General features: G+C 41.2%; 1 long non-coding RNA gene across 1 annotated transcript; it reads right to left on the bottom strand.

The window, feature by feature from the left end:
* Window positions 1-4,589: 4,589 nt before the first annotated feature.
* On the bottom strand, window positions 4,590-5,190 carry LOC142369433 (uncharacterized). Its single transcript, XR_012767609.1, has 3 exons — window positions 5,101-5,190; window positions 4,923-5,011; window positions 4,590-4,806 (listed from the first exon to the last, which is right to left on the bottom strand). It is a non-coding gene; the product is annotated as an uncharacterized LOC142369433 (long non-coding RNA).
* Between the last annotated feature and the right edge of the window lie 21,487 nt (window positions 5,191-26,677).

Here is a 26,677-nt window from a genome sequence, read left to right as displayed (position 1 = left end):
CAACTCTTAATAGCAGCGTCACTTCATCAGCGCAATAACACCATTAACAGTGGTGTGTATCTGAATAGTGATTGATCAAGGGGGTTTGAGGAAGCATCAAGGTTAGTTATAGACTCTTTGGGGATATCTCTTTGGTCTTTTATTAGATAAGGGGGATGGGGGATTTGCCATCTTGAAGGTGTAAAACCACAAACCCAGTTCTATCTCATGATGGGCCAAAATGTAATCAGTAGTTGTGTGTTTTCCCCAATTTATTCACACACAGAGGAGGAAGCTCGCCATTATCATGCAGGGAAACATTTGTTGTTGCTTGATTACACTAATGGGAAAGCACACATGAATATGAAATGTTGAACGTTATTGAAATTAGGCTTAATTGCTGATGGCATCTCAGGTTAATTTGTATTCCCTTGGCATGAAATGAGTCTGTTTTTTTTTTTTTTCTCAAGCTGAGCTGCATCTGAGCGACTGTAGATACATTATACAGTATGTTCCTTATGAAGTCATGGGGGTGTGTTTTCCAGCTGCGACAGGATGGCTGGGATTGTTTTCACCTTGTGACTCTGCTTGTGTTTGTTATTCCTGATGGGGCCTTTAACCTGACTGCACACAAATGCGAGACTTGTATCACCAAGGGGACAAAATTTGATCTTCGCATGTGTAGAGGCTACTTTTTCAGGGTTAACATTTTGTTTGAGCATAAGGGTAGATGACGTTTAGGTGAGGGCAGGGTTTGGCATTCAGTTGTAAGTAAAAAGCAAGATTTGTGTTGCAGCTGCTTAATTTGGTCTCAAGATACTGTGTAGTTTGTTTGAAAGAAAATGGGACAGTTGTGTAGCGGTGCGTCCATGGATAACTGATTGTGTTCTAAGATGAAATACACTTTTCCCCCAATGCATCCTTATGTTTCAGGTCTCATTTGACCATGATGCTTGGTCATCAGGGCACACTGAAGGGGAGGCTGAATTGGATGGAAGCACATTCAGCTGCTTCACCAAAAGACGGCAATTTAAAGGCACTTCAGTGCAGAGACTCACGCGGTCGTGCCGAGGTTCTCCTGCTTTGAAGACCTCTTTAACCAATAATTCATTAAAGAGAAAAGAAAAGAAATGGTGAACAATTCAATTAGGTTTTGTCACTTCATCAGGACTGGGTTTTTGTTTTCCTAATTATTTATGTCGATGCATTTCATTTTCTTGCCAAGTTTTCCATTAAAGACTCTCTGTGTAATGTGGTGGTGAAAAACAGACAAAAGAAATATGATTTACCACCAGCATTTGTCTGCATCCCTGGTGTGATACGCTGATTTATTTTTGTCCTACCTGCTTTATTGGCGTTAGTCACTTCACAGATCAAGATGCTGTAGAGACATCAGCAAATTAGTCTTGATATTTCATTAATACACACACAAAAAAGTGTTGGTTTTAAAAGGGCCATTTGTAACTTTTGATGTTCTGTATATCTTACTGATGATACTTGGGGATACAGCAAGATCCTATGAACACAAGTCAGCAAATATTTTAGCAAATTGGCACTGCTGTGATCAGTCTGTTAATTTATTGGTTGGCTAACCTCATTAATCAACCCCTATTTTGCTGTTTTTGTTTGTGTCATTTTCAAGCAATGTGCAGGGGCAAAGGGGTTGTTTAGTTGTTGGTCTAGTCTGCCTGACTCATTGATTCTTCATCTGACTGAGGTTTGTGCAACTTAGAATCTATGGCCCCGAGCATACTGTGAAATACTGGAATCCTATCTTTGCTTTGTATTGATAGATCCATGGTGCTGGCCGTGGTGCTGAAATAGCTGTTTGATTTGTGATTGTGCTTGTTTTCTCTGTCCTGCCCTTCTGTCAATTTATCTTGGATTGATTATATAAAAAGATATATGCTATAAGCACAAACAATTCCAGACCATATTGCAGCCTATATGCTTATTTGTAACTGAGGAGGAGCAAGAGGAGCACATCAACACAATGCTGCTTGCAGGATACATTACAATATTCTCACACACAGTAGGATCTGTGCTGTTGAAAATACACTTGAACCAAGGCTATGAGGATATGACAATGTGTGTTTACATGGATATTTGGTGTAGAGCTGGAATGTTTTTGGGTTGTATGGAAGACTCAACAACTGACAAAACATTTTTACCTGAGAACTTATTTACAATCCAGTCCAAGACAGGACAAAGGTGCTATCTAAGGCTTAATCTGTAAAGCAAAGTTTTGTCTCTATCTCTGAACAGGGATGAAAATTTATTATTTTTTACGAGTCCCTCTAAGATAGTATATTTAATAATTTCAGCCATATTTCATAGGTAAAGGAAGGCAGTCCTGGAAACTTTTTTTTTATTTTATATATGACTGTTTTTTTCTTAACACAATTTTTTTTAAACATGTTTTTCACATCTCAACTTAATGCTGAATACTGTACAGGTTTGATTCAGATAAAGCAGAGGTTACGATCCGCTTCAAGTGGTCTTGATTCTGATATGCTCTTCGGGCTCTTGTTTGTAATCCAACTGCTTCTTTTCTTTGTTTTCTTTTGTTTTTTCCTCTTTTTTGCTTACTGCTCAGGGTCACAGTTAATCATTTCTGTTACTTTTTTCTAAGAATCAGTTTTTTCTGTATTCGTGATTCATGAAAAGACACAGATTTTCTTTTCCTTTTACCCTGATCAGTGTCTCTGTTTCATGTTGGGTAAAGTCACACTTCTTTTTTTCTGTTGCGCTGTGAGTTGTGTTCTTATATTAAAATGAACTAATTGTGGATGTGTTTGGATCCACTTGTGGCAAAAAATGGCAGTGGACATCCAGTATGTGCACATGTATGCATACATTTGTCTATTGTGAAAGTCGTTGATTGATTGTTTACCTTCCATCTTTGTTCCACTCCTCACAGTGAACGATGGCGACTGAGAGAGAAAGACTGTTGTTTGAGTTGGAGTGCAAATAAATGCAAATCATTTTGACCAAATGCTCACCGGCACACAATAAACTCTTTCAAAAATAGCGGTGTTGTTGTTGTGAGAGGAAGGAGCTTAACCGGAAAAGTGATTCCGGAAATGATGTTGTTAGCCGACCAATCGCAATCCTTGCGGTCTCCGCGAGTCTCCGTCGCCTCGACGGATAGATAGGAATTTTCTCCGGGAGGGTTTTCTGGGCTCTCCATGGCTCTCCATAGCCTTTCCCAGACGACTATAAATCAGGCTTAAGATTAAAAACCACATGTGCCATATTAAATAAGGATACTCCATACTTAAGCATTTGTTTTCATATTTTTATGACTCCTGTATATCGTGACAGTAGCAATTCATCATCAGTTCATTTTACACAGTAATCCACAACCTGTACACAGGAAATGGGTCTGGGCAACCATGCGGAAGAGAGGGCCGGGCTGAAATATGCAGAACGGGGGGACTTTGGCATATCTGTGGCAATTATCCAATGTGGGGCAGGTCAGGAAAACGATAATGGCTTAAAGTTCTCATGGAGAACAGAGTCATAAATGTATTGAATCAATGTGGCACGAGGAACATCTATCTACTTGTGTTAGATTATGAAATGAATACAAAGTGACAGAGCAATAGTACTCACAAGCCGGCATTTTCTGAAACCAGTTTTTGAAATTGTCAAAGCAGTTGTTGATGTTGTTATTTGAACTCTGATATATTCCATTGATTTCTTTTCTATTTTTAAAAAGATACATTAATGTGCTACTTTCTTTTTGGAAGCAATTGCTGCCTGGCATTCCCAGCAGGATGCAAACAAGTGTTTTGTCACCACTCGATGTGTTCTTCTCACTGACATAGCTCCATTTAAGTTTGGGATGTTTTGGGACTTTCAGTCAAATGCATCCAATGTTTGCAGAGAAAGCATTTACTTCATACTGACCCATTTGTTGGAAATTCTGGTCTCTTTTCTTTTAACCTATTTTCTCCTCGTTTCCAATCCCAGACCAGTGCCTTCATCGTCTCAGTGAAGGCCTTTTACAGGCTCTTTCCACAACGTGACTGTGTACATAGTGCACCGTGCTTTTTTTTTTTTTCAAAGGATTCATTTGGCCATTTCACTGCACGAAAAGAGGGATTTGTGTCACTGTGGACGGCAGTGAACATCCAGGAATTTGCCTAATTTTCGGACGCACCTGGGCGCTTGCAGGCAGACAAACTTTAAGTTTGTTGAGCGAGAAAATCGTCAGAAACGAACCCGACTCGCGGCGAGCTCTCACAGCGGGGTGCTAATGGCCCAGCGATTGGCACCCCGCTGTGAGAGTGCCTGGACCTCTCACTGGCCTCGCTGGTATTGGACGAAAAAGGCACGTGATTACATGAAAAAGCTCCTGTACTGTCGGTAAAGCTGAACGCCCATTGGCCCATTAGGTTAATATATGAATACTTTATATGGGCATATCATTCAGCAATTATGATTACTAATTGTGATTATGATTACTAATATTCCTGGGATGTTCGTGTACTTCATATATTCACGTCATTCTTATAAGCTGCACTATGACTAGGCTATGAATGCAGGCATGAATGACGTGAATCTATTGAGGAAATGAAAAAGGAAACTTTTTTTTTAAAGCGCTTTTATTGCCACACCACACAATGTACATAGCTTACATTGTAATAAGAACCATGTTGATAATAAAGAATTGAAAACTATATACACACACTGCTGTAGCCTACAATATACACAATAAGCCTAAACGCCGCCGTTTGGAATCCGCATTCTTCGCATTACTCCGGTCCCTGCAGGGTCTGCGGGAGTTGTCAGACGTCCTCATCCTGGATCAGAAGCTGGCTTCTGGGAGCTGTTGGAATAACCAATAAATAATCAAAACATAGTCTATCCATGCACAGCATATTGACAACTTGTCTATAAAGTAACAAAAGTCATATTGACAGCGTATATGTTCTTACTCTCTTTCACTCTTCTGTGGTGAGACTGTGAGTATTTCGGGTTGGCTTCAAGACACGCCTGTAGCACAGCACACAGGTCCGTCACGCAGCTAAAAAAAAAAAACAAGAGGAATGAATAAAATGACCAGTGCTTAAAAGTGTCAGTGCCAGAGCCGTGGTAAAAGTCAGCGCCGCTCACCCTCGATAGTGTCGCCGTCTGCCTCTCTGAAGTTCGGACTGTTTGACACCGCCTCCTTCAAGCGACTCGTTACATCCATATTGTGAGGTGACAGTAGCCTGTAAAAACAATAGGCCTATGGTTAATAAAAAAAACCTGCACTGACGTAACGTAACATCGGGTCCAACTCAACTAGATATTGGGAGAACATTCACTTATTCTTACCCTTGATCTGGATTATAATGCCACGGTGTATTCTCCGAGTTATGCAGGCGGCGAACTGCTTCCTATAAATTGAAAACACGAAATAATTTTTTTTTAAATAAAGCAACTCACACTGGTTTTCACGTGATGGACACAATTAAGTTGAGTTTAGCCTAAAGCCACAGTCAACAACCTACTCTTACCGCGATTTTCGGATTCTGTATCCGCCTTCTCTTGCGCTCTTCAACTTCTCTGGAATGTCCACACTCCAGTGCGTTCTCGACGGCCATCTTGCCTCCAACCTAGCGAATCTCTGGTCGATTCCCTCCAGCACCCTCTCCACGACCGTATCCACAGTGCTGGCCACCATACGAGACATCCCGGTCATAGCATTCAACAGGACTTTCATTTGATCTGCCTGTAAGCAAGTGAGTAAGTAAGTTTAATATACAGCACATTTAAAATCAGCGAGAACTGTCCCAAGTGCTGTACAGTGTCAACAAGACTAAAATTAAACAATCAAATGGTCATGTGCAAGTAGAAAAAAACACACAAACCTGTAGACCCGCAGAGAGTTGCTGGGGAGTTGAAAGCAAGTCGTCTTCCAGCCATTGTATTCCGCAAACCAGGGCAGTTTTCACAGCACGGGACCTCAGCGATTTCTGTCTCCCTTGTTGCCGCCAGATCTGGTCCTTAAACTTTTTGTTTACACTGCACGACACAATGTTTCTCATATGTGATTGAACGAGAGCTTATGCGAGCCGTTAAGCTCCACCAATCATATGCGTATACGTCATTACACGGAATACTCGCGAGACAACCTCCCGTCCTTTTGCTATTTAATGTTGTCTGACCACAGCTGGCAATTTGCACTGTTTTGACACAAAAATGGACTCTGCAAGGACAAAGAAAAGACCTAGGCGATATTATGACCATTGTGACACTAAATTAAGCCATACACAATAAAACACTGAGCGCACTACTGCACATTATGTATACAGGCCAGATTTCTATATTTTTATTTCTATATTTCTATTTTATTTAAGAAACCTTTTAGAATATTGTTGTTGCATGCTTATTTTATCTTTATCTTATCTTTATTATTATACATTTGGACATCCAGTGCGGGCAACAAAGAAAAGAATTTCATTGTTCAGGGAAACACGTTTCTAACTGCACAAATGAGAATAAACCTTTGAATCCTTGAATCCTTGAATTTTGCCCACAAAAAGCGGTATTACAAAAGAGGTGTTTGGGAGAAAAAACCCCAGATATGCATCACCTGTCACCAGCAGACAGCGTGCACCTCTTCTTTTTCAAGACAACACAGCAACAAACTTGGCTGGAGTTGGAGGTGATGGTGATGAACGTGTAGAAACAGGCCTGCCCACCCCCAACCTCACCTCACCCCACCCCACTTGAAAATGACTGTGGCAGCTCCCGACCTGATCACTGGCATTTACATATTAAAGGCTCTCCTAAGTAGGGGAGGGGAGGGGGGCATGGGGGAGCAGTTGCCAGGTCAATTTGCGACAACTTGGGCCAAGTTTTCACTTTTACCACCGCAAAGGCAGGGGCTTAACGTATGCGGACATGTAAGGGGCCACACACATCCAGAAATCCCTCTTTTCATGCAGTGTTTTGTACCCTAGTTTGGTTTGCAATGACAGGCGGAGGTGTGGTCAGTGTCCCAATTGGTTTTTTCAAAAGTCTGGACTTCACTTGACTAAAGCAGCAATGAGGCTGGAAGAGGGATAGGCTCAGAGCGAAATTGGGATGCTAAGTTCAAGCTTTGATTCATAAATATTTGTGGATGTCTCTCAGCATGTCACCGTGAACAAGAAGAAAGGATATCAGGAGAAAGCAAGTGAGGAAGGAAGAAAATCACTTTCTGTAACATCAACACCTGCTAGATCTGTCCCCTTTGTGTAGTCAAGGGAGCTTAAAGATAACATCAGAATAATTTGTTTTATACCTCTTCAAAAGTCTCCTGCTTCAATATTCAGATTCAGGTCTTTTGTAACTGCCTTGTTAGCTATATCTGACATGGTGATTTGCAGTGTTGCCTCACAGCAACTGGTTGAATCTCAGTGGGGAGTGCTTAGGTCCCTCTGGATTCTCCTGCTTTGGGATTTGAACCAGGAACCTTCTTGCTGTGAGGTGATGGTGTTACCACCACACCACTGTGCAGCCCAGCTCAAATACAGACAAAAGGTTTAGTTGGAGGGGGTGAGGGAGAGAGTAACGACTGACAGTTCAACAATAACACATAATCTGGAGCTCTGCCACTTTTTTATATCTCCTGTACTGGGAGACAGCTGTTCTATCGAGCCATTCCCTCGTGGCTTTGATGGATTCTTCCCCTCAGAAGAAGCAATGACTCCTTGGCTTTAACTCAGTGTGCAGCAAGCTGAGGCCCAGCAGCATTTACACTGGAATGAGTTTGGAAGACTGGACCACTGGAGGTAAAATAAAGTGTTTATTCTCTGTAAGTGTGATTTAATGCAACGTGGATGGTATAACGTATTTTAACTCACCTCAAATGCTTAAACAACATAAATGAGCAGACAGCAAGTGTGTTTGATACATAATGAGTCAAGTTTGACATGAGGAGATGCACCATTTAAACCCAAGCTAAAACTGAATGGAAATATCACCATATGAGCAGCTGTTGGCCTCATTGTGTGTGTGTGAATGTAAACACGCCAATGCAACAACTACAGTATGATATATATATATATATATATATATATATATATATATATATATATATATATATTATATATGTACATTTTACACTTGCATTTTATTTTTTCACTTTGGTTTGGGATCAAAGAAAGGAAAGCAAATTGTGAATTATTTAGGCTGCCTTTGCAAGACCACACTGGAATTTGTGTAATTCAAAGGAAGAAAGCAAGGCAAACCACAGTATTCCTCTAAAGGAACTCCCAGGTATTTGTTTAATAATGCATACTACCGCATAAGACAGGCAGCTGCTGATATACAAGAACCGAGACTTGAGATTACGGTGGATGATATGACCTTTCCTTTCATGAAAAATTAACTCGTCTGATATTGAGCAGATGTAGCTTTATTTCGCGCAAACCTCCAATGAGAGCTCCAAAATAGCTGTCAACAACATGATCTGAAAAAGGCATTATTAAAAGCTGAGGTAATGGTTTATGTTATTATACAGTTTGTTGCTGGAATCCTTTCCGTGGCTGTGATCACTAACATTTTAAAATTGAACTTCTTAATGTGGCTGACTGCAATAACTATCTTGTTAAGCACTGTTACATTATAAAATGTTTCCTTTGTGCTTTCTGTCCTGGTGAGAACTTGGTCCACAGATGTATAATGCAAAAAAGGGAGGCTTGCGAGTAAACAGCCTGCCAGTGTTACCCTGTAGGTGCCAATCTGCCTTGTAGTTTGATGTTGGAGGACACTCCCCGATGCATCAGAAAACTGCATCTCTCTTCCGAATCCAAAATTTGCTCCGCATACCATGTGCTTGTATTTCAAAGCGCACAACATCTTTAAAAATTTCCAACTTTCCCAGCTACTTCTGCTGCTCAGGCAGGTATAAAATCAGCAGCGCTTTGATGTCATGAAAAAGTTAGTCCCTGCTCCCGCCATCATTTTCCTTTGCAAATGAGTCACAGATGAAAAATACCATATTATACAGCAGGACCGTCAAGCTGTCACTTAGGTAATGAAGTTGGTGCAAACCATTTGTCTTATTTTGTCACGCTTTTTCCCCATTAGTCATACCGCGCTAACCATTAGCTCCTCGGGTATCCCTTTCACCCAAGGACACTTAGGCTCTCACTTGAAGTGCAACTGAGGCCGACTGATGCACCATGGAAGATGGCATGGTGGGGGTAGGAGGGGAGGAGGGCACCGAGACTTATAACAGAAGAAGAGAAAGAGCGGTAGAGCATGGTGAAAATATTCCAGTACCATCCATAAGCAGCTTGATTAATTTGTCATAGCAAAAAACAAAATTGAGAGAAAAAAAGATAAGGAAGGTAAATAAGGATTTAGATGTGGGCATCTAGTGAAGAATTAGAGGGAAAGGATGAGCACACTGGATAAAGACAGCTTCAGGCAACAGAGAAGATGGTAACAGACCATATCACTCTTACTAAGATTTTATGAGCAGCTAAAGTGTAATACGTAAAGTAGAGAGACTACAAAGAGGGTGAAATCAGGAGAGAGCAAAAAGTTGAAAGAGAAGGAAGTATACAGACTTTAAGAAAACTGGATTTCTTCAGGGTGCAGTTATGTTTGTCGTACCACAGGGTTATTACTCAGCCAAGTGCGGTAAACACTAACTGCTCCACAAAAGCCAGAGGCAGGGCCATACAAAGTGCAGGAAAAGAAACGCGCCTTTGTTGTCTCATAGCATTTTTTACTGTAAAGCATAACCATACGAAGGAAAGTATGGTGCATCAAATCTTTCATCAAATCTTTTTCATGCCGGGGACTTTTTTAAGACCTTTCGAGGAGACTTTGCTTCTGGGAAAGGTTTTTTTTTTTTTGCTCTTTTGTAAAGTTCAGTGTTGTGGCAGGAAGTGATTGTTGTGCACTGAAGGAACTGGACAGCTTTACATGGAGAGCATGATGCAAGGCTGATGTATCCATGACATGAGGGTTTCGGAGTTGAATCCCATTTGGCTTATATTTAGAAACTTGGTCAAACTGTAAGGCAAATTGACATAAATCATCATATCTATCAGATAACTGGTCCAGGTGTGTATTTAACTGCAGGTGTGTGTGATTAAATAAAGCCTAATGGTTCTAACTGAACTGTGTACCGGGAGCTGGATGAGGGACACGTGCACTGTTAGCTGCTGCTCCGACAGATGCCCAGGGGCAAGCACAAGGGACGCCACTAATTACCGGACAGCTGCCCAGCAGATCCTCACCCTGCCTGGGGGACAGCCAGTCTATCTCACTTCACTGTCCTCCAAGGCTGGACCTGAGACCTGGCACCATCGTTGCCAATTTTAGTCCGTCTCCATCACAGGAGGTTGGCAGTGCAGCCCTAGGGGAGTTGTGATGGTCTGCCCCCCAGTTGTCTTTTGGGGGGAGGGGCCTTTTAGAGATGTTTTCTTTGCAGCATCACAGTACATAACCCCTATAACTTCAGGTGTGATTATCGTATAGTTCTTTTTAACGTTAGCCATTAATCTCAAGGTTTTACCAAATGAAAAATCAATACTCACAATCATATCATCAGTTACTGAACGCATTGCTGTATATCCCTGACATGGTTGCTGGTTTTCTTCCACTGTGTCCGCATCAGCCAACATTTTAGCATGCAAACACATGTTAATTCCTGTTATGGCTATAGGTATTTCAGTGTTTGGTGCCACAGTAGATTAATAATATGTAATTTGATGTGTTGAGTGGACTGTGTCCTTCACCCTTCACTGGGATGTGTAGGAAAGGTGTTTATAAGAAAATTGAGGTCATCACTGAGAAGAGAGCTGGCTGTAGGCCCAAAGAATATAGAGTGTTGGAGCGGTTCAGGCAGATTCATTTTGTTGGAATTGAGGGGCCAGTGAGCAGACTGCTCATCTTGCTGTTGGCATAAGCATGAGAAGAGGAGCTAAAGGTTGAAATTATGCACCCTGAAAGGATTTGGCTCGAGTGAGGAAAAAGTGCAATGTAATAATTAAGCCGCACAATAAAAATGATTAGAGCTGCTTTTGACATTCTCATTGTGAATAACTTGCGTTTAATTGCAATCACAAATTTTAAATGCCAGTTTTATGTTCCATGGCTATAAGCTGTTTAAAGTTCAATAGCTAGACTCTTTAAATCTCCTTCTAATTTCTGCCGTGACGCAGCTACAGTGAATGAATACAGAGGATAAGAAAGGCAAGTATTTAAAACAAGTTTCCAAATAAGAGAAGGAGAAGTTAAGGGAATGTCTTACACCCATTGTGCTGGACAGTTTGGCTTTCTGGTATGAAGGAGGGCCCGTGTGGCTCAGCTCGAGGCTAGTCGCCTATTTAGCCACAGCATCTGTTGCAGGCTAATGGATGTTATAACCTCATAAACGTCATGAAATTGGACATTATCCCTAAATTAAAAGAACAGAGATGCATTACAATGATTATAGTGGCACTCCAGTGGACCTGCCACACGGCCCAATAATGTTTCTAGAGGACGCGCTGCTCACAAGCAAGGTGTTAGCGTGGGAGGGGGGTGTGTAATATCTTTAATGAGCCAATTGCTGTCATGAGCCACAAACTTTTTAGGGATGAAGGATGATGGCTGTAAGTTTGGAATACTCATGAAAACTTCCTCTAAAGCATCTTGACCTTCACCCCATGTCCTCTGAGCTCTAACAATAGCTCCACATTTGTTCTTTTTTTTTTTTTTATGCATTTCAGGAGCTTTGATCATGATTTGAGTGTCTTCGAGGTAATTATGTGCACAGCGTTAGCTCAGCACAAACAGCTGTGCCATAAACCAGAAATGAAAACAAAGCTTGATGCTTGTGTTCCACAGCACCTGGGCCATCATTGCTCAATAAATACCAGCTACCAGTCAGTCTCGTAGCCCCCCCTACCCCCCCGCTAAATGAAATCTTGAGTGGGAAATCGAGTCTCTGGACAAAACACGAACACATAAACCTTTCCTCTGGCCTTTCCTTAAAGACGATTCAAGGCGCTACAGTTGAAATTCTTGGGGCGAGTCTTTGGTTGTGCCATAAAGGTCACAAGAATCATGCACTCACATATCTGTCATTGCTTGTCAAGTGGCCTGTGCATGAAAATGTCACATTGTCTGTAGATGTCATATGTGACACAGGTGTGTGGTGACCTCTTGGGTACATCTTGGTATCACATGATGTCATGTCCATTCAAAGTTGTCCTCAGTGTAAATGCCTTTCCCTATTTATCTGCTTTCATGGGTGCCATGCATTGTGCCAGTAACCTCACATTATGCAAAACTGCGAGAAAAACACACCCTTAATATATCACTGCATGCGTTTGGTTGAACCAATTACATGCTAACATTCACAAGACATGTCACTGATATTGCGAACGTTATGCGAGAGCAGTCTCAATGCCACTCTTAGCTCCGCGGGAATCCATGTGAAAAGTAATTGTGCATTTCTCATTTATGTATTAGGCAGTCTGTCTCCTCTGTGATCTATTTTCTTTCAAGACAGACACAATAATATAACACCGAGCACGGCTTGATAGAGAGTCTATTTTTGCTCAAAGCTCCTTCCTCTGAATGAAAATGAATGAAGGCGTGGTGCAGTGGTAATGTATCAACATAAAATATTGAAATAGCCCGACCAAGGGCAAACTGCATGTAATTGAAACTCTGTACACAGAAGAAGGAGCCGGTGTCCCCTCATCTGAGATTTGGCAGAAGGGCTTTCAGAAGGCATTTGTTTCAGGTTTCTCTTCTTTTCTAACACCCCCCCCCCCCCCCCCCCCCCCCCCCCTCTACAGTTAATTGCCTTTTTGAGATAGTTATATCGCAAGTCTTGGATTTCAGTTGCTGTGTTATTTATAGCCTTTATTTTCAGACATTAAGGGCGAGTTTCCCCCTTATTTGGACTTGCTAAGATGATTGATTGATTTGTTCCGTTTAACCTTGATAAGGGAGAAAATGGAGAAAAAAACCCAACAAATTGCAGTATCGATGGTGGTGCACTGCGCTGATGGCATGTCATTTGCCCAGAGGTGAGTCAGCGGTGACTCCAAAGAGGAAGAGAGGCATTACTGTCCACAATGGAAAGACTGTTGTCTATTTTCCTCTTTTTTTTCACCCCAAATTTGTCTATTGTTTTGGCCTTTAATTATTTCACGGCTTGGTTTTTTGTCCTCACACTGAGACTGTGTCACACAGCTTTGGCAAATTGAGATGTAGATAAGAAGTCAATCTTTATAAATGTTTTGCATCACTGGCAAGGTGCCATCAGTGCAAGGTGACTCATTATTTAAGGATTATTGCATATTGGCATCATGTAGGCATATCTTTAAATGTATCATTGCCTGTTAAAAATACCATTATTAGAACCTCCACACATCTTTAGCTTGTGATCTCTGGCAGTGTTTGTTCATTGCTATCATAAAATCAGACACTCTGCATGCAGCGAGGAATAACACCTCTACCTGTGCCTGTCCCATGCTTCTCCGTTGGCTGCTTTGTCCTCTTCCAGCGTGGTGAAGAGCAGCACCATGGGCTGATCACCCTCTCCAGAGTCCCTACATCTGGCAGCACCATTAATCTTCCCCAGCAGCTGTGCCCCTGTACCTGTCTCTCTTTGTGTAAGGGAGACGGAAAGTCATTTTTAGTCATTATCTTCCCCTGGCATATGCTCATTCCACTTATCACACTTAACCTGCACTTTGATGTTGAAACTCAGCTGCTCCTGTGGATTCACTCAGACACCAGCTGACCAGTAAGACACGCTGTATTGTATAAAAGCGTCATTGTTGAAGACATGACTGTCCATTTTTACTCAACTTGCAGTCGTCTTTCAACTCATGCCACCGGAGATGATGCTTTTGAATTAATGCTTTAGAGCGAGAAAGACTCTCTCCATGCTCGGAGGGGGGGGGGGGCATCATGTCTTTAGAAATTCAAAAAAGTGGACATCTGGTGAACTGCAAAGGGGTCAAAAGCTTGACAGTTGGCAGACTTCCTTCAACATGGTATGAAGTTTGTCTGGGTGCTGTAGTTGGAGGATAAATGCTAGAAAACCAAAGTAGCCAGTTTGTTGGACTTGTACTGTGCGTTTTAACAGCTAATAAACTGTTGAATCTTAGAGGCACTGCAAGACATTTGATGGGACTTGGATTGAAAAAAAAAATATTGAAACAGGGATAAATGGTGGCTGGAATTGTGTTTGCCCTCATTGGTGCAGAATCAGATCGTTCTTCAAATGCTAGCTGCAAATCTCTAAGATAAATAGATAATTATTCACTGATCACTGATCAACGCTTCTCTTTATATGGCACAATTTGCCGACCATATGCATGTAAGTCTCAAGGGATGTAGACAAGAAGCCCAATCTGTCACAAAACCCACAGGGATCAGCTGTAATCAATGTACAAAGTTTAGGTGGCAGCCCACCTTCTGGCCTCTGCCCGGCTGGCTGCTCGTGGTGGTTGGTGGGACTCGTGGGATCGGCCAGGTTAAGTTAGCTTAGTTGGCAGCTAATTAGATCAGGGAATGGAAAGGTTCCCGTGGCTCCCCCTTCACAGGCTGAGAGGTTATTGACATGGCCACAACAGCAATATATACTAATGTCAATCCAATCTTACTTGCTCCAAACATGTACTTTTCAGGGGCAGTATTGGCTAGCAGTTGTGAATTGATGAAGCTGAAAGGTGAGGACTTTACTGTAAAGGCAGTGAATCGTATTAATACATTCAGTTCTGCGTTAGGTTTGTTGGATTTCACTGCAAATGTCTGGGAAATAACAGAATGCTGAATTCAACACTAGTTAGTTAGAAAGTAAGACTATTTATGTCCCCATGCTCGCATTTCTATTATATTTTCAAGTTCTCAGTTTGTCCATCACATCATCCATCGTTTTCTTGTGAACCTGACAATGCCATTAGGGAATTACCTCTTATTGGCACAAACATTTGCCTGGACTCAAGGATGAACAGATCAGAATTTTCTGATCAAAGGTCACTTTGACTTCACAAAGCAGGATTTTGGCCATAAGTCTATATGGTATGTATCTTTAATGGGATAAAATGATGAAATGACGACATTTTAATCAAATTAAATGCTTAACATTTAATTTGTGACATTAAATGTTAAGCAAAAGGGAAAAAAAAATGTCAGGTATTCAACACCGTAACCCAAGAACAGAGTAAGAGATGGATGTAAAGGAAACTCTACTGGCTGGGTGAGTCTTTCTGGGAATAAATAAGTAGGTCGTTCTGTCTGTCGTCAGTGCACCATTGAGGTTAAGTCTAAAATATGGCAGCGAGCAAGAAATGTCTGGATTGCCGTTGATTATTTATTTATTTGTGAATGTTTATGGTTCACAGAGTATGTGTCTGGAATCCTCCTGCTTTCCTCTGAGTTTCTCATCAGCTCCTCCACATGGTTTCAGTATTGTGCAGGTGTAGTGCAGGGTTTATGCAGGTATATAGGGTATACCTACTTATTGTACAGTCATCACAGAGTATACCCGATTCTAAATCCTCTCTAATGTGCAATACTTTTAACTGTGTCCTGGAAGCTATTTATTTTTAGTAGAATGGCAAAGGTATCTGCCTCTATGGGCCAGTATTGACTGCCCAGTGGGCCATTAGTAGCAATGGCCACTAATGGCCCACATTTGTGCAGAATAAATATGGTAGCGACATCTTACGTGTTACTGTTTAAGACACACAGTTTATCCCTTGCTAGACAGACCACTTAAAAAGGCCTAGTTTTCCAGGCATCGCTGCAGCACTGGCAGTCCTTGTTTGAAGAATCCCAAAGACTTTGATAATCCCTGTTTTTTCTGAAACACAGCAAACAAGTTTATATTTGCGGCTCAGAATGAGAGATGTCTGTTGAACAGAAATGTGGATGCACCGACATAACTTTCGACGAACTTCTACACTAATGCTTACATAAAATAGAATGTGATGTTAGGAATGAGGCAAATAGTCTTACACCATTTCGCAACAGATTTCGGGTGTTGTCTCATCCCATTGATTGACAGGAGTTTTTTAAACATTTGATATGCTGACAGCACCTTCTTTAAAAATATTTTTAAAGGTTACATCTATATTTATTTAGTTATTTAGTTATTCTTTATTCTGGAAGTCCCACAGTACACTGATGACTGTGACTTTGTGGACTATTTAATACTATTTATATTCATAATACATTTGTATTTATACTTCTATCAGCCAGAGATCATAGAAGCGCTGCCTGATGCATACTACCTAGTTTGGAAAATAGTGTCATGGCAAAGCTTATATCTGAGATCCAAGAATCCCTTTCGCAGAACAGTTCCACTAAAAGCCCACATGCTGTTGGAGCTAATCAGCACTTCTTCTTGTTGTCTAGTACACCAACAGCAGATTGCCTGTCCTGATAAAGAACAAACGATACAGTGCCACATCCTCATACTACATCTCTACGGACAAGCAAGGCATCTGATAAGCAAAGCACCAGTGACCATGGTGATGAGGTCAGTGGGTTCACCCCAGGTACCTATGGGAAGCCCCGCCATCTGGAGACTGGAGGTTATGTGGCCGTTGCCTGTCTTGTCAGCTGATACTACCTGATAGCATCTAATGAGAAAAACAAGATGGTGATGTCTCCATTCATTTTGCTCCCAAACCGTCCAGCAAGTGTGCAATCTGATCATGTCGTCTGACCAGTCTGTTACTGATGGTCTCTTTACTGGAGCCAGAGCTCCAGCCTATATCAGATAGCAGCTTGCAATGCTCACACTATAGTTTTGTGTAAAGATAGCCTGAATGCAACACTGTGGTGACAATCTCTAGAAATTACATGCAATTTTACCGCCCAGTGAGGTGGGATTTTTAATTGTTAAAGGATCGAATCATTGTCATTCAGGTGTACTTTGGAAGCAGAATATTCATCACATATTCCACAGTTAAGTTCATTTGCATCCAGTATTTTCCACCTTTTCATGATCCAATACAACACAGATAGTGAGACTGTTGCCTGTTTGGCACTGACACTTTAATGCATTTTATACTTTATGACATATTCCAACATATTTTCAGTCTCTAGTAGTTTCACTGTCACAAGGTGCCCTATTAAGTATCCACTGTGGATTTTCGAGTATTTTTTACATATTTAAAATGTTTTAATCTTTCAGGAAGTAAACCATAATAAAATTGAATAATTATTTTCTTCACTACATGTACAGAATGGTTTGCACCCATTAAGTAATGGAGCACACAAGTGGCATAGAAAAAGTTTGGGCTCTGATTTACATTTTATTAATTGCATCCATTCTTCCCTCTGCCACTGAAATGCTCCGCCGTGCCACCGGTCGCATGACAAAAACCCAAAACATGTTATCCTGTGCTCAACAGTTGGAGAGGAATACCCATTGCGAAACCCTCCTCCATTTTTCGTCACCTTCGCAGTTCTACTTTAACTTAATCCACTAACAGAGCTTTATTTGTGAGTCGCCACTCCAGAGGCTGTTAAAACCTTTCTGATTATCTTTTGCAGCCAAGCATGGGTTTTGATCTGGAAGCAGTTCTCAATAAGAATGTGTATTTTTGTTGTTAAAACGGGTTGTTAAAGTTTGAAGTTTCAGAAAAGCGGCAGCTCTGTTGGGGAACAGTTATTTCAGTTGTGTGAGCTGCTGGTAGTTGGCACAAGGCTTTCAGAGTTGATGAATCTATAAAGCTTTGAAATTTGCAAACTCTGCTCTTATTTAATGATTGTGAACTAGCCAAAGATCTAGCCAGCTTTTTTAAACTCAGAGAACTTATCTGTCAAAGAAAGTTTTTTCAAGCATGTCTGAACTTTTGGAAAGCCTTGTTCAGTTCAGAGTGAATACGGTTTTTCATAATGCAGTTTAGAGTTGTGCAAAACAAAGACGATACAGTACTTAAAACACTGAGATTAAAGTTGCATCTTGAACTTAATACTTTTTGGAGATCGTTATATCCTCTACTCACTAAGATATTCATCAATATCATCAAAATCAAGTGTTCTTATACTTTTGCGTGTTTGATGTGGTTGTGATGTGATTTTAACACTTTGATGTGTCATATTTCCAAGCCAGGACAGAATGGAAACAAATTCAGCCTTGTGAAGGTACACAAAACATATTCACCTTGTACTTTTTTGCACCCACTGATGATGCTCACACATCCACTTGATAAGAAGAGGCTTGGAAGCTTATAATCCATATCAATTCCCCTTCTTCCTCAAGGTTCCCATTATAATCATACCCCTGAAACAGATCAAGGTCCAACCCAACTTGTTTTCTGCCTTCAAGTCCATAAATTAGACATGCCTTCACTGCCAGTGGTCACTTACAGGCAGCTTGTGGATGTGAAGAGAAAAAGAGCGGCGTGGGTCTGGCCTGATTCACAAACCGTTAAGCGAGAACGCCTGAGGCCATGAAGGGTAGTACTCGACACAGTTGAGGAGTTCCCATCAAAATGGAGAAACAAAAAGGAGAGACGAGGCAACTTCATCTTTACCTGGCGAACAGCTAGAACAGAGTTGGGGAGAGCCGAATACCAGATGCCAGGAAAGGCCATTTATAAAGTCACAAAGATGCTGTTACTGACGTGTCCAACAGGCAAACTTCAGCCTTGTTTATAGTCTATTTATAGTCTAGTAATTTCAAACATTGTGTACCTGTGCATTACCACATGGTTAGAGTTTGTTTTGCTTCATTCATTGACTTGAATGATTTTGAAACCAACAAGAGGTGAGGCTGTTACACAGCATGCGACTGCTTTGTTTGTGCTCAATCTCCCCATAATCACAAATACACATGAAGTTACTTTATGAGCTCACCTAGCGTGAGTCGCCCATTGTCTCCGTATGAGGCTGATTCAAAATGGCCGCCCTCAGCACTGAAATTGATCATAATTGTATTCCCAAACTCTTGCTCAGTGGGGCATTGCATTTGGTGTTATTGGCTTTAAAAACACATTCAGCGATTCTACTTGCAATTTCATTACACTGCTGTCAATTACCACTCTGTGAGCAAAGCATGCTCGCAAATAAAACGTACGAGGTAATTTCCAAAATGCCACTTAGGAGGTACTGCTGTCTGAGCGATGGGCATGCTTAATTTGTGCACTTGCTTAGTGTAAATCTAGTTATGCATAGGCAGCCGTGTACATTTCATTATAAAAACACAGGAGACTTGGAGTGATTGCTCCCACTCTTTTTATATCAACACATTATGTGACAATGCTGCCAGCCAAGCCCTGGCAAATAAGCATCATGCATGTTTGAACAAAGAAATCCTTTATACCTTATTGTCCAAAATAGAATGCCAGGTTAGAGGGTTATATCAGTATTTTTGATCATGCTAATAAGAACAATTATCTTGCGCATCCGCTTCCTCGCGTCTATTTAAAGTGTTTGCTGATCTCCCTTCTCTGGGGTGTCCTTTCCTCTGCCTTAAATGGTAGATAAACGTTGCCAAAGTGGCTAATTTGGCAACCTCGGTGTCATCAATTTTCCATTTTTACTCCACAGTTAAACCACTCCACATTTATTTTCCCTTTTTTAAGGCAGTTGCCAGATGATGGGGCTGTGTGTGTATGTGTGTGGCTTTTCCCCTTTTTCTTTTCTTATTGCTGAGATACTTTCTCACATCGCCTGTCTTTTGGAAAAAAAATGACGGGGTCGTGTTGTGTGTTGATGACAGAGTTAGAGGGCTTAGTGTATTTGGGGTCACTGATAAGCGTTTCAGAGACATTTATGGAAGGAATAACTGCGCCCACCCTATCTTCACCACCACTGCCACTTCCCCACTCCAGCCAATTACATTGAGGGGGAAAAAAAGTGACAGACATGTATGTTACAAGTAGAGGCTCTGAGGCACACATGCCGAAGAACGTGACTGTAAGTTCTTCAGCAGCTGCCAGAGGTTGTTTGCATCCATGCGTATCCTTTTTGTCTGCACATTTGATGACTTTGAAGGATATCCTGTTTGTCTGAGTGCACTGTTCATAAAGAAGAGTGGAGCGACAAGGGCTTTCTGTTTCTGAGCCCTGGCAAAAAGTGCTGAAACTGGCTATATTGATCGTCAGCAAGGGGAGTCGGAACAATCACCATGAATTAAACTCCTCAAGGTCTTAGGCAAAGGGGATTAACAAAATTATCTGGCCTCTATTCTGGCCATTTATTCTTGCTGCGGGTGTTGACAAAAGCTTGGAGAGGCAGCAAAAGCGGTCGCATGTGTGGCAGAGGGGGAGAGGGCGGTAACGAGGGAAGCGTTCTTGATGAGAAACTAACAACAATGTAAACACAGCAGATAAGTGCTTTCTTGGCCCGACAGTATTGATCATGAATAGGCCTGATGCTAAACTTTACAGGGTGAATTGTATTTTCCTGCTGGGTTTTGATAGCCAGCTGTTAACACACTGTGCAATTACCGGCTGTGAAGACGGCATTTTTGAGGTTTTGTTTGCAGTGATGAGAGGAAGGGAGGCCATGGTTAAATTTGCAGCCTCATTACAAAATGCTTGTAAGTGGATGTGACGAACAATTAAGAAGTGAAACAAAGCCTTTGTTTCAAATCATCAGCAATGAAACCCAAAATTATCATTAACGCTGCGGGTGTTTGGCGGCGCGACGTTCTTGAATCAAATGGCTTGGCTCTGCCTTTGGTGATTTGGCCTACCCCCCCCCCCCCTCCTTCTCTTCTCTTACCCGTGGACTTGACTTGCAGCTAATTAATTTTCAAATTTTATTCCCAATAAATGGCTTACAAAAAGATAATTGTGACTTTATTAACAGTTTCTTGGGCAGCAGATGGTGTTCTGCAGGCCTGCCACGTTGAATTAGTGATGACGCTGTCGTTTTATGTGTTCTCCACTGTGGCAACCCATAAACCTCCTAATTAAGTTTACAAATGAATACTTCTTCTTCTCAACATTATACCCCCCCATTTCATACAGGTAAGTCTCCCATCAATATGCACTTTTTTTCCCTGTGTGCTGTAGCTGTATTTATGTTAGCAATGCCTGTTATTACAATCATTTGTTCTAAATTAAGAGCAATTAAATGTCTATTAAATATACCAAAGCCTTTGTTGGCTTGTTTGTGCTCAGAATTTTACAAGACATTCAGTTCCTTGGAGCTAAATCTCTGTAAACTCCATTGACTTAATCCCTGCAATGTTTTATTAAAAACAAATTATGTCCGACTTTACCGCCGGTAATCCAGCGCATCAAGTATTGGTAACTGCCTGAAGAAGGAGTGCTTGCATTTTAATTAGGAGCCTAAGTAACGAGGCAGCAAAGTGTGCAGATTTGTGTGTTTACTTGGGGGTGGGGGGGGATTTTCATTATTTTTTTTTTAATCTGGTCCTCGATCAGCTCCAAGTTTACAGTGACATATTTTAGGAAATGTGACACTGATATGATGTGGCATAGAGAATAGAGACTGGCTAGAGTTTGGGGGGGGGGGGGGTCCAGGTTCCCATTTGTGGAAATTCCCATTCATGAATACACTATTCATGTTAATCTCATTTAACATGAATATCATATCAGTAATGCTATCTAAAACTTTCTTTTATGTGTGATTTCAAACATTATTAAAGCAACTTTGGTGGGTGGTAAATAGAAAATGATATAACTTTTCAGATAAATCTAACCTTCCCTGAATAAGTCTTGTTTAATTAGTCCTGCCGATTGATGTAGTGTATGAGACTTGTTACATTGTCTTTTGACACCCCAACTTCCAGGTTTGTACCGTTGAGTTATTTGTCTTGTGTTTATAGATCTTGATGTAAGGTTACCAAAGATTGGGTGTGAGATGTGAATGTATGGTTAGCCGATAGGCTGATTACAGTAAACAACCTGAAGATCCGATGTTCCGATATTTCTGTGCAGTACTGTGAACAAAGAACCTGCAGTGGGAGGCTCATTGTGTTTCATTGGGAAAAAGCAAATGTTTAACATATTCCAAACCTAGAAAACTACCAGGTCTCCTTCCATTTCTGTTTTTACTGCGATAATTACCTGAAGTGATGTCCAGTTGGTTGGTTTGTATTACTCTGTATATCACAGTAGTACCTTACAGCCAATTGGCTGGCATGCTGGCACTAGTATTACCATCTTTGCACTGTACACTGTAAATTGAACTTTTATTTAATAGTGAGGGGCTTTTGGCATCTATACAACAAAACCTTCAATTCTGAGCCAATGTGGCATCAGAAAGCTGCAGAGATTGGCATTTTCTACCCTTGAGTATCTCTTATGTACATACTATAATTGACATACACAGGCATAATCCCTCGTGGGACTTCCACAGCGTTCTAAGACTTCAGTGGAGATTGCTGTTTCTTGAAGAAGTCATGACCACTGTTTGATCAAAGGAGATCTGCTCCCAGCGCCCACTGCTTTCTGCCAGTTCTTGATCTGGATCGATGCAGGGGTTAGTGTACAAAATCCCCAGCTTCCTAGAGCTGTGCAAACCCGCTTTTGCTTTTCTGAAGGGGAGTCATGTTCAGTTCATGTTCCTGCTCATTCTCTTGTATTTCTTGGTACTTTTCATGGTGTTTGTCTTGATGTGGCACACTGAGCCATGAAGCAGATTTGTTAAAAGAAACCAACAGGAGCTTCTATGTGCGCAGTCGGATCTTTTCTAACAAAGCAAGACTCTATTTCAGTTGTGGATTATTTACATTTCAAATGTGTTAATAAAAAATATTGTCATAATAAATCAATCATGCACATTCATGACTGCGGTGCTCTATTATGCTTCCAGCTGTGGCTGTTTGATACCATTGTATATGGGCTTCTGCTTGCAATTACAAACCAACAGTGCTCCAACTCACATTTTTATTGTTTGTCTTAACTTTTCTAATAACCAGCACAAAGCCAGACTTTGAGTTCATATAAATGCTCCCTATTACCATTAAAATCTGCCTTTAGTCCATGAACACCAAACCAGCTCAGCTTGTTCCTTTATCAGCTTACAACCAGAGTTCTCTGGGTGCTTATAAATCCAGTGAATATTGTTCATTGTGAGTTTCCCATCTTACCAAACAAGAATAGCAAGAAAAGGCCCATAATTACTGAATTTACTGCAGTTTGAGAACTTTACCCAAACTTTTCTGCTCCCATTAATGGAAAATATGGTAATTAGTTTTTCATATTCCCTCATACATAAGAGGTCGATATAACTTATTCATAACAGTAAAAACAAGAATTGCTGTTGTCTGTCCATTTTCGTTTTTGCAGTGCTTGATAGAAGCAGGGGCTTCGCTGATTCAAGCAGCAACTGAGCCTTTGCCTCTCTCTCCCGTTCGGTGTGCCACCGGATATGAATCAACAGCATCATTAAGCAGGGCACTGTTTCATCAAAGTGGGAGTCAAGCCGAAAAGATTCAGAGGGGGAGCATAATCAGTCTGAGGGACAAAGGTTTATTTATTCCAAACAAAATGAAATTATGTTGCCTCTGGAATGAAATTTATGGGGCTGCTACCTGCAGTGCTGACATGTTTATAAAGTGACTGGAGTTAAAAAAAACATCCATGCTCTTGTTTGTTGCTACACCATCCATAAGGATCTGTGTGGAAAGGCTCTGTACCAGCCTTTATTCGAAAGACGATGCCACAAAAAAAGATCAAAACCAAAATAAAGTGGTGTCTGTTTTGCTGAAGCTCAGCGGAGCATCAACCGATCTTCCATAGACCTGCATTAGCATTTTAGTTAATTGGGTTTCAAATATAAACACTTTTATCACATACCACTGTTTGACTATTTTCCAGGTTCTTTAGTTTATGTATGAATGAAGGCTTTATTGTAGTCTAAGGTCATATTTTCAGCTGTATCCATATTCTCTCAATAAAAGGAATTGTTCAAGCCTTTTTTATTTTTAAAATGGTTGGGCTCTGACTACCCATGTTGTAATCTATGGAGGGCTTAATTTCCAAAGGCAAGGGCCAAAATTAATACAGTGCTAAACAAATGCACTACGAGATCCTGTTTAAACAACTTTTTTTTTGGACAGGGCTTAGTACCCTAGTAAATCAAATAAAAGAAAATTCATAGCTCTCTTAAATCACAGCATGTGTTTTAATGAATGGCCTTGGGTCTGAGGGAAAGTGTGAAACTGAGACGAGTGTTGAAAGACTACTAATACATTGATCTTGGTCTTCAAATGGGATTTGTTTACAGTGAAAGCTAAAACCAACCTCACCCTTTAATGACATATAGCTACATACATTTGACTTCTCCACCATTCGGACTTAAATACGGTGGTATTTGGTTTCATTAGTCTGCTTCTGCTCTCCTACACCCACTCCTGTCATGCTATTGTCACGGCTCCAAGTAAATTTTCTCATGTTGTTAACAGACAATTGCTCATTATCTACCACTCCCCCGATCCAATTCTTGGGGATTATGCCTCAATTAAAGGTTATTTCACCTCATACTCGAGGTGATGTGGCCTCGGTTTGAACCTGCTTGAGTGCAGGACGATCAAGTAATGATCTATAAGAAATCCAAATCCCTCTGTTTTGCCCTACTCTGTGTAAAAAAAAACAAAAAACTACTTTTGTGTTAGATGTAAAACCCCCAGACAGGCATTATATGAATTACTATGAAACAAAATGTGTCTTTTAGCACTGAAGAGGCACCATCAGTAGCATTCCTGCCACTGTAGTGCTGTATGGTGAATATGGGTGCTGCATTGCTAATGAAGTAGTGGATAGGAGTTAGACATGGGCAGTGTAGCTCAGCGAACAATGTGCCATTGTTGCTGCTATGGCTAGGCTGTCATACGGTGCTCTGATCATTACTTACCCACAGACGTCCAATGTCATGCACAATATCCCCAGGTTTGCCCTTCATAGGTTGTTGTGCATCCTCTGATCGCTCTCGCTTGCTTAATGATAACAGGCAGCAATTACACTCTCATGCGTGCACATGCACACTCGAACGGGCTTCCACACAGAACTGTGCTGCAGGAGGACATACACATCTCCCACCCGCTTGCTTGCTTGCCTTTTCCCCTGCCCTTTTTGTTTAGGGAAGGAAGATAAATATCCCCATAACAGGAAAAACCTGCTCCTGATGCATTTTCAACAGTTCACTGCTTCAATTACATGTATTTACTTACAAGTCTGGATTTATCCACTGCCTGCTGTGGTCCGATTTGTTTTGAATGGATAATGAAAAGGTCTTTGCTGCTGTTGTGAAAATATAACGCTTTGCTTTCCCCGCATACCTATCGGTAAACTTTATGTGTGCGAGTTGTTTAATAAATCAAAGGGTCGGGGGATTGGGGGGGGTCGGATGGGGGGGGGTTGTCATAAGTCAGGCAGTTTGGGTGTGCTGTTGTACACTACAATAAAAAGAACAGTTTAGAAATTGCAGCCTTGTTGGTATGAAAGATCCCTACAATGCAATCCTACACTGAGGGGAGAGGATTAGAGGAGAGGCCCAGGATATTATTCACCTAGGGTCTAGGAGTTGACACACTACTGCAGGAGTGTGAAAAATAATCACACTATTGGCTTCCCATTGCAAATGTTGGCAGTATGCAAAGCCATCTTTTCAGCTGCTCTTAGATTTCATGGGGCTGCATGTATGTGATGTCACAGTATGGATATCAGGGGACACGACTGAGCTGGTATGCTGGTAGGGTGGCACGCTTATTGAGATCATGATTATAGCTGTGTCTAAACTCCAGTCCCTTTGTGACAGAGCCATTAGCAGGCTGTCACACTCTTCAGCACGCTCTATGTATGTGACCGCAAATGCTAATACACTGACTCTAACTCATATTCACATACTTGATTAAAGTCAACACCGTGGCATTGACCCTGAAAACTTGAGTACTTAAAAAAAATAAAATAAATAGCATTACGTCTTGTTTTTTTTTTTTTTTTACTTTAATTGCCATTTTTGGTATATTCACTGCTCAGCCACAACATTTCAACTGCTGACAGGTGACTTGAATAGTGCTGATTATCTAATTACAGTGGCACCTGTGACAGGGTGAGATAAATTAGGCTGTAGGCAAATATCAGTTCTTGAAGAAAATTGAAAATTGTCAACCATAAGGGTCTCAGTTACTTTAGGAAGAAGCAAATTGTGATGGCCAGATCACTGGACGAAAGTGTTGCCAAAATAGCAGATCTTGTTAGAACCAGTTATGGGGTCATGGGCACCCAATGCTCATCAATACATGTGGTGAGTGAAAGCTGATGCCCAGGTGGTTTGATTCCACAGAGCTACAGTACTTCTGCAGAAAATCTTAATGCTGGCTTTGATGGAATGGTGTCAGAACACATGGTGCGTTGCAGTTTGTTGAGTATGGGGCACCGGGGCTGGTGTGATCCAGTGAGTAATGCTCTGCTGCGAATCAGACATTGTGGCAAAAGTTTTCCCATCCCTGCCACTTCCAATCATCCCTCACAACCTACAGATCAAGCGATGCCAATGCCACTTCTGAAAGAAAGTTCTCACTAGCTATATCCTCAAACTACACACCGTCAACTATGGTGAGAAAACAACAGTGGTGTGATATTAAACAAACTATGCTTTGTTTGTTTCTTCAATGCAGTCTGCCGGTTTCCCTTGATGATACAGTGGATCGACTACTCTTCCCTTCTTGACTTGAGAGTTATGTCCTGCTGGACAGGCATGGATAGTACACCCTAGGTGGCATTGCACATGGCCTTTGCGGTGTGTTCAAAGACTATTC

The sequence above is a fragment of the Odontesthes bonariensis genome, chromosome 19 (genome assembly GCF_027942865.1).
Source record: "Odontesthes bonariensis isolate fOdoBon6 chromosome 19, fOdoBon6.hap1, whole genome shotgun sequence".
Lineage (NCBI taxonomy): Eukaryota > Metazoa > Chordata > Actinopteri > Atheriniformes > Atherinopsidae > Odontesthes > Odontesthes bonariensis.
This window is presented reverse-complemented; position numbering and strand designations above follow the sequence as displayed.